General features: G+C 37.1%; 1 protein-coding gene across 8 annotated transcripts in view; it reads right to left on the bottom strand.

Moving 5' to 3' along the window:
• DTNB (dystrobrevin beta) overlaps nucleotides 1-16,453 on the bottom strand; it is a 240,764-nt gene that overhangs the window by 100,886 nt on the left and 123,425 nt on the right. The window lies entirely within an intron of this gene.

Raw genomic sequence — 16,453 nt, 5'->3', positions numbered from 1 at the left:
GATTTGAGGTTTAAGAAAAATGAAAAGGGCTAATTTAGTAGCTGCTAAACTCAGGTACTTACTAATCAAAAGTGGGCAATATAAAGACCTATAAAGGTGTCAAGAAATATTCAGATTATTCTAAATTGCAACCAGATCACAGTATACATATTCTATTGAGAAATTCCACTTGAGGGGTGCCTGGCTGACTCAGTCAAAAGAGCATATGACTCTTGATCTTGGGGTTGTGAGTTTGAGCCCCACGCTGGATATAGAGATTACTAAATAAATAAATAAATAAATAAATAAATAAATAAACTTAAAAAAAGAAATTCCATTCGATGAAATATATAATTTTGAGGCTCAATGTCTACATGAAATTACCTTATAGTTATACTCTAGGTTTGGCTTGGGAAGCAATAAAGCTCAAATAAAAGCAGATTTCTCCAATATTAAGAATGATTACTTTTCAAGGATTTTTTTTTAGCAATCATAATTAGTTCAAAAGTAACACAAAAATGGATTATAGACAGACTAAAATGTAAGGGTTAAAAATATAAAACTTTTAAGTGAACACATAGGAGAAAACTTATGTGACCTTGGGTCAGGCAAAGATTTCTTAGATGTAACATCAAAAGCATAATCCTTAAAACAAAAAAAGAGAAACAAATTGGGCTTCCTCAAAATTAAAATTTTGCTTCAAAAGATCATTAAGGAAATATAAAGATAAGACACAGACTGGAAAAAATTATTTTCAAATCATATATTTGATAAAGAACTTACGACAAGAATATATGAAGAACTCTTAAAAACTCAGTAAGATAAACAACCCAGTTATAGAGTGGGTGAAAGAAAGTGTCCCGGCTCAGAGGACCCTAAGGATACATGATGAATAAATGGAATGTGACATCCTGGATGGGAACTGCAACTGAAAACAGACATTGGGAGCAAAATGAATGAAGTTTTAATAAAGAATAGAGTTCAGGTAATACTGATACCAATATTGGTTCACCTGTAAAATGTTAACAACGGGGGAAACCGAGTGCAGGGTAAACGGGAACTCCCTGTTCTATCTTTACATTTCTGTAAATCTAAAACTACTCAAAAACAAGACTATTTAAATGGGCAAAAGATCTTAAATAGACCATCATATCAAAGAAGACACATGAGTAGCTTGTAAGTACACGAAAAGGTACTCAACATCATTAGTCACTGGAGAAATGCAAATGAAAACCACAATTAGATACCACTACTCACTAAGTAGGATGGCTACAATCCAAACTGTGACAGCGTACGAAGCGCTGGTGAGAATGTGAGGAACCTGGGACTCTCATGTATTGCCGGCAGGCATGCAACACGGTACAGTCACTTTCAAAAACAGTTTGGCAGTTTCTTAAAAAATGAAATATACACTTACTCTGCATGACCCAGAAATTCTACTCCTAGGTATCCACCCAAGAGAAATGAAAACATTATGTCCGCACAAAGATGCAAATGTTCATAGCAGCATTATTCATAGACAAGCAACACCTGGAAATGAGCCAAATGTCCATCAACTGCTGAGGAATAAATAAAATGTGGTATATTCATACAATGGCATATTTTCAGCATTGAAAAGGAATGAACAATTGATATTGGATGCAACATGGATAAGCCTCAAAAATATTATGCTAAATGAAAAAGCCAGAAACAAAAGACCACACATTATTCTATTTATATGAAATTGCTAGAAAAGACAAAGCTATAGAAATAAGAAGTGTATCAGCGGTTGTGTTGGGGCTACTGGTAGGAGCTGGGATTAACCAAAAATCGGTACCAGGAAACTTTTTTGGATGGCAGAAGTGCTCTAAAGCTGAATGATGGTGACAGTTGCAAAATTATATAAATTTACTAGGAGTTATTTAATTGTCACAGTGGGTGAATTTTATGGTACGTAAATTGTACCTCAGTAAAACTGTTAAAAAAATAAAAGACAAATCAAAATGACAATGAGATATTACCTCACACCCATTAGGGTGACTAATTCAATAAAATGAAAACAATAAAAAATAGAAAACAAGCGTTGGTGAGTTTGTAGAGAAACTGGAACCCTTGCACATTGTTGGTAGGAATGTAAAATGGTACAACTGCAATGGAAAACACTATGGAGGTTCCTCAAAAACTAAACATAGAACTACTGTAACATCCAGCAGTCCCATCTCCAGGTATATGTCTCAAGGAATTGAAAGCAGAGTCTCACAGAGTTCTTTGTACACCCATCTTCAGAGGAGCATCATTCAGAACAGTCAAAAGGTGGGAGCAAACCAAACGTCCGCTGGGGAATGAACAAACAAAATGTGGTATATACACATACAACAGAATATTATTCAGCCTTAAAAAAAAACAACAACAGGAAATCCTGAAACATGTTACAACATGGATGAACCCTGAGGACATTATGCTAAGTGAAATAAGAAAGTCGCAAAAAGAAAAAAAAATACATGCTTCTACTTAGATGAGGTATCTAAAGTACTCAAATTCATAGAAACAGAAAGTAGAATGGGGGTTACCACAGGCTTGTAGTTTTTTTACTACAAAAAGTTGATGTTTAATAGATGTGCCGTTTCAGATTTGCAAGTTGTATAAGTTCTAGAGATCTGTTTCACAACAATATAAATATACTTAACACTACTGCACGCTTAATGGTTAAGATGGTAAATTTTATGTTATGTGTATTTACCACAATGAAGAGAGAAAAAAAACAACAACAAGGGATGATGTTTCGACCATGTTAAATTTAGAGTTTAGAAGCACAGCTTGTGTTAAGCACAGGTAGTGGTAAACAGAGTGAGGAAAATCCCAAGGCGGGGAGGTGAAACTCAGCAGACCAAAGTCACAGCCACTTGTAAATAGTTACCCTCCTAGGATTAAACCCTGAGGTTTGTTACATTAAATAATTATTTCTCCTTACTGCATCATAATCAGTTATCACATTTGCTGTTCACCTGCCCATCATGCTCACACACACACAGATAGGTACACATATACTCACATGTGTGGCTTCGTGTTTACAGCTCCACACTGAAGTTCAGGCAAAAATCTTATCCTATTTCTAGGACTACCTAACATGACACATGACCCTTGGTATCAGTGCTCTCTATGCTCCATCTTTCTTTTTGGAAGGATATACTTCCAGGGCTAGCAAGTAGCCCCAACCCCAGAAGCGAATAATCCCCTGGACCATCCTCCTGAAATGGAGCCAAGCAAAGAACACCCAAACCAGGGTGAAGAGAGGCTCAAAGCTCTGAGAGAATCTTGTATTCCTCAGGTGCTAGGTTTTCAAAATCATCCCAGCAAACGTTAAGACAGAATTAGTGTCAGATGATGCTAAGAGCTTACCTTAAGAACCGTAAGAGCTTTCACATTCCGGGCTACATGAACAGGAGAATGAAAAGCAGCTTTTCTTTTCTCCAAAGATTAAATTAGATAGACCTGAAATATAAGGTGTCTGATGGCCCACTGGTGAGCAGATTATGTCACCATTGCCTAGGTTTTTCAAAATCACTACAGCAAAATGCAAGACAGAATTAGTATCGGATGAGCTATGATCTAAGAGTCAAATTATAATACTTAACCTGCTGGAAACAGCTCAAAATTATAACCTTCCCAATAGGTTCAATCTCAAAAGACCAAGACACCCAGAATGAATGTGATACTCCCTTCAAGTGACTAGAACATCAGACTCATCCAATGATCTAAGAGAAAAGTATCATCTTGTCAGTTTTCTCAAATAAGACTACCCTCAGCACCAAGCACAGAGCCCCAGTCACAGTACACATTCAGTAAATAGTTGTGGAGGACAGTGATTTCAATCCAGACCAACAAATCAGTACTATAAAGTCTACTGCACCCCACACTTTGTTTGGGAATACAGTTAAAGCCAGTTAATAACTCTCTTTGAAAACACCCAAATTTAGTGTATAAAAAAAGTTGCAAACAATGAGGCACTGAGTTTGGCACAGGACAATTACCCAGAAGCATCCTTGTCACAAAAGCCATCTCCAAATCCAGATTTATCCATCATTTTAAAAGAAGCATCATGGGACATTTGGGTGGCTCAGTCAGTTAAGCGTCTGACTTCAGCTCAGGTCATGATCTCATGGTTTGTGAGTTGGAGCCCCGCGTTGGGCTCTGTGCTGAGAGCTTGGAGCGTGGAGCCTGCTTTGGATTCTGTCTCTGTCTCTCTCTGCCCCTCCCCTCCTCGCGTTCTGTCTCTCTCTCAAAAATAAATAATTTAAAAATAAAAAAATAAAAGCATCACAAAAATGTGCCTTAATATCTAAATAACATAAACAAGTAGTTAGACATGTTTTTTCAGAGTCTTACAAATTTCATAGGGTTTTAATAAATGGTCTTACATTATTCCTGGTCTCACAAATTTCTACTGATTTACTTAAAGTCATGAATAAGAACAAAGCAGGCAGAATTATCATATTATGCTAATAAGTTCACAAATACTGTAAGGATGAGATGTTTCAAGCATAATTGTCTAAAGTTATAAAAAACCTATGAAGTTGAAATAAAAGAGGATATGTTTTGATCAAATCAAAATAATGCGTAGACAGTCTAAGTATTAAATAGAAGGGCAGTTAAAATTGAACAAAATAGAACCATATTAAAGTTTTTAATTACAATTTAAATAACTTTTTTTATTATCTAGGTTAATTCTCTTTTGATGCTAAGTGTAGAGAAAACTAGTTGGCTCAGTTCAAATAGGCTAATATTTATATTTGCATAAGCAGCAAGAAACAATAAGGCAGTCTGGTTTCTAGGTAACAAACATTATCCAAGAGCTTCAACAGAAGAAGTTATCAATTAACCTTAATCCTTGGGCTGAAAAAACAACCTGGACCATCAAAGATGATGATGAGCATTCAGAAGAACAAAATACCAATAAGCAAAAAGTACTCTAAATTTGCAGTTTTTACCAACCCTTCCTTCAGAGTAGGGGCTGGCAAACTTTTTTTATGAGGAGCCAGATAATAAATATTCTCATTTTTTATTTTAAGTTTATTTATTTTTATTTTGAGAGAGAGAGAATGTGTGCATGCACATGTGAGCAGGAGAGGAACAGAGAGAGGGAGAGAGAGAATCTCAAGCAGGCTCCACACTGGTGGCGCAGAGCCCAACACGAGGTTCGATCCCACAAACCATGAGATCAAGGTCTGAGCCAAAATCAAGAGGTGGACGCTCAAGTGATTGAGCCACCCTGGCACCTCATTTTTTTTTAATTGAAAAAGACTGCGGGGTGCCTGGGTGGCTCAGTCGGTCAGTTTCACGTATATGGCATAGTGACTGGACAGGTCTGTATGTTATGCTATGCCCATCACTATGTAGCTACCATCTGTCACCACACATTGCTATTACAGGTACCACCGACTATATTTCCTAGGCTGTACAATATTTTAGGTTTTGAGGGTCATTCAACCTTAGTTACAAAGATTCAATTTTGCCACTGCAGCCCAAAAGCAGACAAAGACTATGTGTAAAGGAGTAAGTGTGGACTGTCCCAAAAAACTTATTTATGGACAATGTAATTTGAATTTCATATAATTTCCACATGATGTTACTTTTCTATTTATTTCACAAAATATTATTTTTTCTCTCTCCAGTTATTTAAAAATATAAAAACCACTGTTAGATCATGGGCCACACAAAGACAGCCAATAGGTTAAGTCTAACCTATTAAGATTAAGTCTAATCTGCAGGCTGTAGCTTGCCAATCCCTGTTTAAGAGAACACATCAGTCACAGGTGTGTCCAGTGGGACACTGGTCATGCTCTTCCCTGACGAAATTCAGAGGAATACATACACTAAGACAACACCAGGAAGTTTTGCTTTCTCTCAGAAATAAATAACCATAAACTGCAATGTAATAGTGATTAACCGCTAATTAAAGAAATTAGGTATAAGGACTGTGTGTTTAGATAATTAGATCTTAAGCAACAGCAAATTGCTTGAATTAGGCTAGCAGAAAGTCTATCAGACATCAAGAATCAGAAGTTTTATAAAGATGTTTTGGCCAAAGGAAATACCTAATTTCTCTGAGAGACTTACAAGTAAGAAAAGTTGCTAGAGTACGGATGATAAGTGAACTGGTTTTGTTTGAGGTTTATTTGAAAAACCTTGTTTACTTAATATTTTCAACTCCAGGAAAAAAAAAAAACCCACAATAAGCCAATCAAGGAAATATGCCTGACATCTAGTGGAGACTTACTGTAGGTACGTGACCTGTACTATTTTCTGAAGAAACAAACATAAAGAGGGGAGGGGGTGAGGGAGGTATCTGTTTAGATAAATCATTTTAGTGTCATTCATTCATTCAATGCATTTGAAGTGCTGACTACGCACCAGGCACTATTCTAGGCATTGGGAACTCAGCGAAGCATCAGACAAAGTCCCAGCTTTTCTGGAGTTTATTTACATTTTTGTGATATGATTTACTTAATTCTGAGGAAAAGACTTTAAAAGTTTAGAATACAGTATTACAGCATCCTAACCTCTTAGAAGTACTTTCAAAGACATTAACCTTAAACAATATCCTGAGATAATTATTACTATTACCACTTTACAGTAAAGCAAACTGATATCTCTATGTTTTCTTTAATGTTTATCTTTGAAAGAGAGCGAAGGCAAGTGCACGAGTGAGTGGGGAGGGGCAGAGAGAGGGAGACACAGAATCTGAAGCAGGCTTTGCACTGCCAGTACAAAGCTTGACATGGGGCTCGAACCCACGAACCATGAGATCATGACCTGAGCCAAAGTCAGACACTCAACTGACTGAGCCACCCAGGTGCACCTGATGTCTCCATTTTTAATCTAGTTTTTCTTCTATCATACCACACTGCCTCCCTTCTATTTTTCAGTCAACCAACATACAGCTATTCAATGTTCTCTCTTCACTCTAAAACTAACCGTAGGGCTCAAACAATGGTCTGATGACTGTATGTTTCCAGGGTAAAAATTTCTTACTGGGTCTGCCTGTTAGGAAAGTGAGGTGTGATGGAAAGAGGCTGGGTGTGGACTCCAGTCCCAACTCCATCATTTTGAGCTGTGTGATCTTAGACAGGTCATTGAAACTCACCAATACCATTTCCTGACCCATTAATGGTTAATGATACTTATACTGCAAAGGTTGCTATAGGAGTTAAATGAAATGATGTATATAGGAAAGGTGAGCAAAGGGCTTGGAATACTATGTGTGCTCAACAAATATCAACAACAATCGAGTCCTGAATTTATGAGGATCTGGATAAATCTCTACATCTAACATGAAATGTAAGCAATTAACATTAAAATATACTTTATCTCATACTTAACTTCAATTCCTGTCCCACATTTCCATTGGGGTTTTAATTTTATTTCTAGGTGTCCAATAATAGTAAAACCTTAAATTCTTTATGTGTTCACAAACTTTTCTCACTATCACCATGAGAATCCAAACCACCATCATCTCTCATCTGGCCTATGAAAAAAACCTCCTAGCTGGCCTCTTCTTTTTCACTCTTGTCCTACTCTCCTATTTCCATGCAGGCAGTGACTTTTACAAATGCAAAATGCAAATATATCTCTGTCCTACCTAAAACTCTCCAATTTAGTATCACGTCCAAAATCTCAGCTGGATTCTGCCCACCTCTGCAGCCTTTCCCTCTCTTCTGTCCTACTGTTCCCCCTCTGCTGTGAATGTTCCTCCACTGACCTCCAACATGGCTAATCCCCATTCATCTTTTAGGCTTCAGCAAAAATGTTATTCTTCACAAAAGCTTTTCTTAACGTGCCAGTAAGATAAAGACAAGCCATAAGGTAAAGGCATCTTGCTAGAGAATTATTTTACAAATATAGACACAGATGTGATTTATATTATTTCTCAGGGTGTTAAGGTGAGTATCAGTTGCTAAAAGAAAAGCAAAATTAAAACTGCAACAAATCAGGAAAATAATGGAGTTGGGACTAATGGCTATCCATTTTGGGAAAGAAAAACCCTTAAATTATTTTTTTTGAAGTTTATTTATTTTAAGACACAGAGGGACAGAAAGAGAGAGAGGGGCAGAGAGAGAGAGAGAGAGAGAGAGAGACAAAGCATCTCAAGCAGGCTCCTTGTCATGAGCATGAAGCCTGATGTGGGGCTCAATCCCACCAATTGTGAGATCATGACCTGAGCTGAAATCAAGAGGCATATGCTTAACCAACTGAGCCACTCAGGTGCCCTAGAAAACCCTTAAATTCTTATCTTTTATCTGACAACAACAAAAAAAGAAAAAAAATCCAGAAATAAGAATTTTTTTATAGACACAGATATTCTTTTAATTTTGAGAGGAGCACATTAATGTAAAATATGAAATGGAAGCCAGAAACAAACAAACAAAAATAACAAATTTGATCTTTAAAAAGTTTAGTAAGAAACATTATTCTCTACACTAAGATCCATCTTGATAAGGTTAGACTTTCTAGCATGTCCCGTCTTTTATTTTTTATTTATTAAAAAAAATTTTTTTTAATGTTTTTTTTTATTTTTGAGAGAGAGAGAGAGAGAGAGAGAGACCGTGTGCACGTGCATGAGTGGGGGAGGGGCAGAGAGAGAGGGAGACACAGAATTCAAAGCAGGCTCCAGGCTCTGAGCTGACAGCACAGAGCCCGATGAGAGGCTTGAACTCACAGACTGTGAGATCATGACCTGGGCCGAAGCTGGACACTTAACCAACTGAGCCACCCAGGTGCACCCCTCCCCTTTTTTTTTAATGTTTATTTATCTTTGAGAGAGAGTGAGCATGTGAGGGGCAGAGAGAGGGGGGAAAAGGATCAGAAGTGGGCTCCGTGCTGACAGCACATAGCCTGATGTGGGGCTCAAACTCACAAACCGTGAGATCATGACCTGAGCTGAAGTCAGACACTTAACCAACTGAGTCACCTAGGCACCCCACATGTGTCACTTCTGAACCAAAGCACAGGAAGATGGGTATGAGTTCCCGATAAGCTCCTTTCCCTGCTGCAGGGATCAATAAGGCCTCATGTTAAGATAGTGGAGCCAAAAATTGAAGCAGCCTAAACCATTAGCCACTGTCCATAGTTCAGCTGCTCTAGAGTCCTTCCCATCCACATGGGACTTCGTGTGAGTGACAAATAAACATCCATGCATTAAACTATGAGATTTGAGGGTTAATTTTCCACTGCATGATCACCTAATCTATCCTGATTATGTGATATTCGTATCTTAGGACCCTGTGGTTCCACTCATACCTTAGAGAAATTCTCTGTATAAGAATGCTCACACCAGTACTGTAGATTGTGGTGAAAAACTAGGAACAACCTCAATGTCTGTCAACAGGAGAATGGATTATTTATTGTATAGTCATTCGGTGGAATGTCATTTGAGATTCTCAATAAATCTCAAAAACATACTATTTAATAAATAAACATACAAAAGGATATGTAGAACATAACCACTTATATAAAGTTTTATAATGCTATTTTATGGATGCATGAACATCTGGTAAAAGTGTAAGAATATGTATAGAGTGATAAATACCAAATAAATGTTAGGGGCTACTCTATGGGAGAGAGAAAGGGTAATGGGATTAGGAAAAACACAGGAAACCACAACTTTATCTATAAAGTCTTAATAACAACAACAACAAGAAAGATCTGGGGCGCCTGGGGGGCTCAGTGGGTTAAGTGTCCAACTTCAGCTCAGGTCATGATCTTACGCGTTGCGAGTTCTAGCCCTGCGTTGGGCTCTGTGCTGACAGCTCGAACCTGGAGCCTGCTTCGGATTCTGTGTCTCCTTTTCTCTCTGCCCCTCTCCCACTCACACACTCTCTCTCTCTCTCTCTCTCAAAAATAAATAAACATTAAAAATTTTTAAAAAAAGGATCCGAGGTAAACATAATAAAATGATAAGAATCAATAAGAAATATTAAAGGTTCAGATTCTTAGCCCTCAGTCCTAAACTGAATTCATACTTAAGTTTCTAACAGAAACCAGAGATGAGGAAGGCTTTTTTTTTTTAATTTTTTTTTTTAACGTTTATTTATTTTTGAGACAGAGAGAGACAGAGCATGAACGGGGGAGGGTCAGAGAGAGGGAGACACAGAATCTGAAACAGGCTCCAGGCTCTGAGCTGTCAGCACAGAGCCCGACGCGGGGCTCGAACTCGCGGACCGCGAGATCATGACCTGAGCCGAAGTCGGCCGCTTAACCGACTGAGCCACCCAGGCGCCCCGAGGAGGGCTTTTTTAATATAGAGAGAAGAAACCTGAGGTGAACGTTCTCCTGAGCCACAGAAGACCAGGAACGTTCAATAATTAGAGATGCCAGGTGCCTCTGAAAGAAGGGAGAGTGGCTGCATTAAAAATTAGAGGTTTGGTTTAAGGTCCCCCTCAAAGCAGAGCACCCCAGTCCCCAATACCACACAACCAAATGACTACTTTTTTCTAGGCCTGGTAAAACAGCTAGAGGTTATTCTCTAGTGAAACTGACCAGAAAGTCTCTGAACCCAGGCACACCAGGTAGAGATGGCCATGTGGGGCCTGAATTCAGATGCGAGAGATTAACTGAAAGAACACACTAAACTACTGGATTCCCCAACACACTTCCTCTGGTCAGGATACACACAACCTTTGACCCAATAACTGTACCCTAGGTTTAAAGAAAGTCTTACCCTGTTCCACTGGGAAAAAACATCTGAGGTCTTTACCGCAGCATTTTACGTGGAGGCAACTGAATGTCCATCACAGGGAGAACGAATAGGTATAATCTGCATAGGGCCACTTTACATAAATTTTTTAAAAGGACGTACAAAACACTACGTAGTTTTCAAGAACATGTACTGGGAGAAAGATATACAATGAGCATTCTAATTAGAATGATTACTCCTGGGGAAAGGGTGACCAGAGTGAGATATGCAAATAAAGGGGAATTTTTTAAATATTACAAATAGCACAAAATAAGAGAGGAGAAAAAAATCCAATTACCATGGTGTAATACTTTTAACTGTAATAATGAAAGCCAATTTTACTTATAATGACTAACTATAATAATAATAATATTATAATAATAAATTTAAATGGAAAAAACTCGCCAGTTAAGACAGGTTGTCAGATGACATTTTTTAATCCAGCTCTTAATTTACAAGAAGCATGCGGAACACCTAAGGACACAGAAAGGTTGAATGTATAAAGGTGCGGAAAGTTATGCTATGCAAATATAGCAGAAGATATTAAAAGAGGTGTAGCGGATAAAATAGACTTGAGAACATACAGAATTATTAGGAATAAATAGTTACTAGGTAAGAACAAATTTTCAACTTCCTAGTGAAATATGTATAGTTTTGAAGATATGAGCAACATGATTAACAAACCTGACCTGATGTACATTCATTCACTATGAGCTCTAAACCCAAACAAGCATAGAATAAATGTTTTCATGCTTACTAAGAGTATAATAAAAACTGGATCATATACTACATATAAGCCTGTCTCAACAAATTTGAAAGAACTGAACAGTGCAGACCGCTTTTTAGACCAAAATTAAATTAAACTAAAAATTAATAACAAAAAGGAAACTAGACAATCCTCACATGTTTGGAAATTAGGAAAGTATACTTTTCAAAGAACAATAAAAAAAAATTACATAAGAAAACTTGGACACTACTCAGGGACTACTTAGAGAAATTCACAGCCTTAAATGCTTATATAAGGAGGGGGAAAACCTGAAATGAATACGCTAACCGTATCTTTAAAGAAGTTAAAAAAAAGAGTAGCAAGATAAACCCGAAGAAATTGTAACAAAGGAGATAATAAAGAGTAGAAACAAATAATATTCAAAAATACAATGCATACAATAAGAGAATCGTCAACACCAAAAGTTGGTCCTCTTAAAGCCCACTAGATGGGACAAACCTATGGCAAGATTTGTTCAGGAGGGAAAAAAAAAGAGAGAAAAACTATAATTATGTGAGAGTAGGAATGAAAAAGGGGACATTAGCGCACATACTGTAGATAAAACGTCACGAATTTTGTCCCAATAACTTTGAAAATGCAAATGAAATTGACAAATTCCTACAAATATAAAATGTTCTAGAGTGACTCAAAAAGAAATAAAAAATGAAGTCTTATAATTGCTTTTAAAAATGGAATTCACAGTTAAAAATTTTCCCACTAAGGCTTTTGGCAGAGATAGCATCACTGGTGAGTTGTACCAAATATTGAAGGAGCAAGTACATAATTTCAATTTTAGAAAAGCTCTTCCAAAAAATATAAAAAGAGAGAATGCTCTTCAGCTTTTTGAAGATAGCGCACTGGGAAAACTTTGTCCTAAAAATAAAACAAAACAACAATAAACAAACAAAAAAACCCCGGGAAATTACAGGACAATTGGAACTCCTAAACATAGGCAAAGTCTAAATAAAATATTAGCAAATGAAATCTAGCAATATATTAAAAGAAGAGTCAACTTGTATTTATTTCAGGAATATATGGTTGTTTAAAAAACAATGTAATTCACTACATTAATAAAGAAACTCATATGATCATGTCAATGCAGAAAAACCTTTGATAACATTCATTCATGACCCCCCCCCCACAAAAAAAGCACTCTTAGCAAACTAGGCATACAAGAGAATCTCTTTTACCTGATAAACAATTTCTTCTATAAAACCTACATCAAATAACATACGAATAAATGCTGAAAGCCATCTCTTTGGGATCAGCAACGATACAAGAATGCCTACTAAACCACTTTTATTTAATATTGCACTGGAGGGGTGCCTGGGTGGCTCAGTCGGTTAAGCGTCTGGCTTTGGCTCAGGTCATGATCTCACGGTTTGTGAGTTGGAGCCCCGCTTCAGGCTCTGTGCTGACAACTCAGAGCCAGGAGCCTGTTTCGGATTCTGTGTCTCCCTTCCTCTCTGCCCCTCCTATGCTCTGTCTCTCTATAATAAATAAATGTTAAAAAAAAAAAAAAAACTGCTTTAATATTGCACTGGAGGCTCTAGCCAACTTAAGAAGACCAAAAGAAAAAAACCAGATGATTAATATTTAAAAGCACAAGGAGTGAGGGGTGCCTGGGTGGCTCAGTCGGTTAAGTGTCCGACTTCGGCTCAGGTCATGAACTTGCGGTTCGTGAGTTCAAGCTCTGTGTTGGGCTCTGTGCTGACGGTTCGGAGCCTGGAGCCTGCTTCAGATTCTGTGTCTCCCTCTCTCCCTCTGTTTTTCCCCCGCTCCCACTGCCTCTCTCTCTTTCTCTCAAAAATAAATAAAGATTAAAAAAATAAAAATAAAAGTACAAGGAATGGGAGGGAAGAAATAAAACTATCATTATTTGCAGGTGATATAATTATTTTAGAAAATCCAAAAAAATCTGAGTGCAAATTACTAAAATTAATAAGCAAATTGGGCAAGATGACTAGATAGTGGATTCAAATACAGAAACAATTTGCATTTCCACATACCAGTAACACACTGTTAAGAAACATAATTCAATAAAGATACCATTTGCATGACTGTGTATACATTTGACAAAACTCATTCAATTGTACACTTGAAGTGGGTACCTTTATCATATGTAAATTATATCTCAAAAAAACCTGTAGAAAAAAGGACACCATTTGCAACAGCAACAAATATACAGAAGAATTTTTAAAAGTACCAAAGAATCAGGGTGCCTGTGTGGCTCAGTCGGTTAAGTGTCCGACTTTGGCTCAGGTCATGATCTCAAAGTTTGTGAGTTCGAGCTCTGCATCGGGCTTTGTGCTGACAGCTCAGAGCCTGGAGGCTGCTTCGGATTCCGTCTCCCTCTCTCTCTGCCCCTCCCCTGCTCGTACTCTGTCTCTCTCTCAAAAACAATAAACATAAAAAAGGTTTTTTTAAGTACCTAAGAATTAATCTATCATATATAATAACTTTCTGGGGAAAACTATGAAGTTTTAATGAAAGGCACAAACTAATATTTACTTTTTTAATATTTATTTTGAGAGAGAGAGAGAGAGAAAATGAGTGGGCAAGTGGGGAGGGGGCAGAGAGAGAGGGAGAAAGCCCGATGTGGTGCTTGATCTAACAACCATGAGACCATGACCTGAGCTGAAATCAGGAGTTGGATGCTTAACCCACTGAGCCACCCAGATACCTCAGCACAAAATGATATTTAAATAAATGCAAAGATATAACAAATTCATGACATGGAAGACTTAATACTATAAAGATGTCAATTCTCCTCTATTTGATTTTTAGATTTCATGAATCTCAGGTCAAAATCCCAACAAAATTTTATGAGGGACTCAATAAACTGTCAATACAATTTATATGAAAGAGCAAAGGGCAAAAAAATATACAAGACATTCTAAAAAGAATTACTTAATTCCTTATAGTAATTAAGATAGCATGATGTTGGTATAAGGATGGACAATTTGACCAAAGGAACAGGAGAGTCCAAAACCAGACCATGCACATTTGGACACTTCATTTATGACAACCGTGGCAATGTAGGTCAGTGGAGAAATGACTGATCACCCAATAAATTGCCCTGACACAAGTTATTATTCAAATGCAAAGAGAGAGAGAGAAAGAGAACTGGATATTCTATACCACAAAAGTCCATTCTACATAAACTAAAAACATTAGTGAAAGGGACATCTTCAAAACTAAGAGAGAGAGAGAGCGAGAGAGAGAGAGAGAGAGAGAGAATGAGAAAACCACTACAATACTGGAGGAGCAAAAGAAATTTTTTTTTAATCAAAAAATGTAACAAACACTAACCAAAAAGGGGAAAGGTTGAAAAGTTTAATCAAAAAGTGGATTACAAGCAATAGGTAAAATTCACTATGGAACACAGTGGGAAACAAAAGTATCTATTTTTTTCCCAGCAAGAAGAAGAAACCAAAAGACGAGCAAAAAAACAGTACAAGAAAGTCAATCCAGTTATAAAGTCAACAGGCCTGATTTTGAGCAATCAGTGGTGTGTACGGGAGACGACCCCCCTGCACCCTGACGGGAGGTACCTGCACAGGGACGGGGGCGCCGGCACCATGAGGAAGAGTTCACAGAACCGAAGCGCACTGAGTCTGCAATGAACATGAACTGTAAGTGCTGCTGTCGGGTTTTCAACTTTTAGATTTGACCCTTAATGAATCTCAGAAGACTTAGCTATGGTCACTGAAGAGAACAGAAATATCAGCATTGACAACACAAAAGATAGATGACAGAAGTCAGGAGGCAAAAAGGGAGAAGTAGAGAGAAGGTACTAATTTCCTCAGTTCACACAGTGCAAGTCAAAAGAAGTTACAAGATATAGAGGTTTAGGATTAGTATTTAAAATTACAAAGGTAAAAGTAAAATAAAATAACAGGTAATCAACTTTAAAAATGGTAATATAATTATGAGAAACTGGGATGGGTTGATACGTAGAGTTACAAGTGAGACTGGTTCCTTACACAACAGAAGGAATTCAACAGTGTCCAAAATTGGGAAGTCAAAAAATGGGGCTCTGAATACATCAGAGATATCGAGGTATCCGCCAGCAAATCTAAAAGCCAGACAACACACAACGAAGTGTGGGAGAATGTGCTGCATTTCATTTTATGCTCTTCTGTATTCTAAAATTTTTAATCTATAGGTATGTATCATTTTAAAAGAAGTTTTTCAGATTATTGAATGAGAAAGAAAATAAAAGATCAAGAACCCTAACTGCTTTTTTAAGGAGGTTAAAGAAAACAGATGTCTATTCCAACAGAAAAACTTCTCGACACCCAAGAAAGACTAATGATCAAAAGCCTACTGACTTTATCCAGGAGGACACATAACATCACCATTTAATTCAAAGTGAAGAAACCAGTTTAGAGGCTGAATCTTAAAGTTTCATTGTTTCTCCTCTTCCTTACTCTTCCTCTTTCTCTACTTCTCTTTTTTGATCCTGTCTGGCTTTCTTTCATTTAGCATGAATATTCAAAGAAAGTAAAAATAAAACACCAGTTTTATTTACAGAATACAATCTTGTGTTTCCTAATTTTCTCTCAATACAAAAAATAAAACTAAAAAAACCAACAAATTAAGTTGAATTTCATTTCCATGTTGTCTGAACCAGTTTTAAACACCTCTGTGGGCATTACAGCCATAGAGAAGAAATTATCACTACCGCTGATTTAAGGAAGAACACGCTAACAACAAAAGGTAACCTTGCTAAAACCAGTTCAATAATTACTCTTCAATATATTAATTAACGTTTCTGTTTGTGATCATTATCACTTAGACTTCAGGGCTCAGGAGCTATATGCTTCCATGTAAATATTTATGGTGATTTAAATAAATGAAACCTTTAAGTCTTTTTTTTTTAATTTTTTTTTTTTTTAATTTTAACGTTTATTTATTTTTGAGACAGAGAGAGACAGAGCATGAGCAGGGGAGGGGGAAAGAGAGAGGGAGATACAGAATCTGAAACAGGCTCC

Source organism: Lynx rufus, unplaced genomic scaffold (assembly GCF_022079265.1).
Source record: "Lynx rufus isolate CCGP_SWC_20201006 ecotype Redwood Valley unplaced genomic scaffold, mLynRuf1.p SCAF_8, whole genome shotgun sequence".
Taxonomy (NCBI): Eukaryota; Metazoa; Chordata; class Mammalia; order Carnivora; family Felidae; genus Lynx; species Lynx rufus.
The sequence above is the reverse complement of the archived record's forward strand: the minus strand, read 5'-3'. Positions and strand labels throughout refer to the sequence as shown.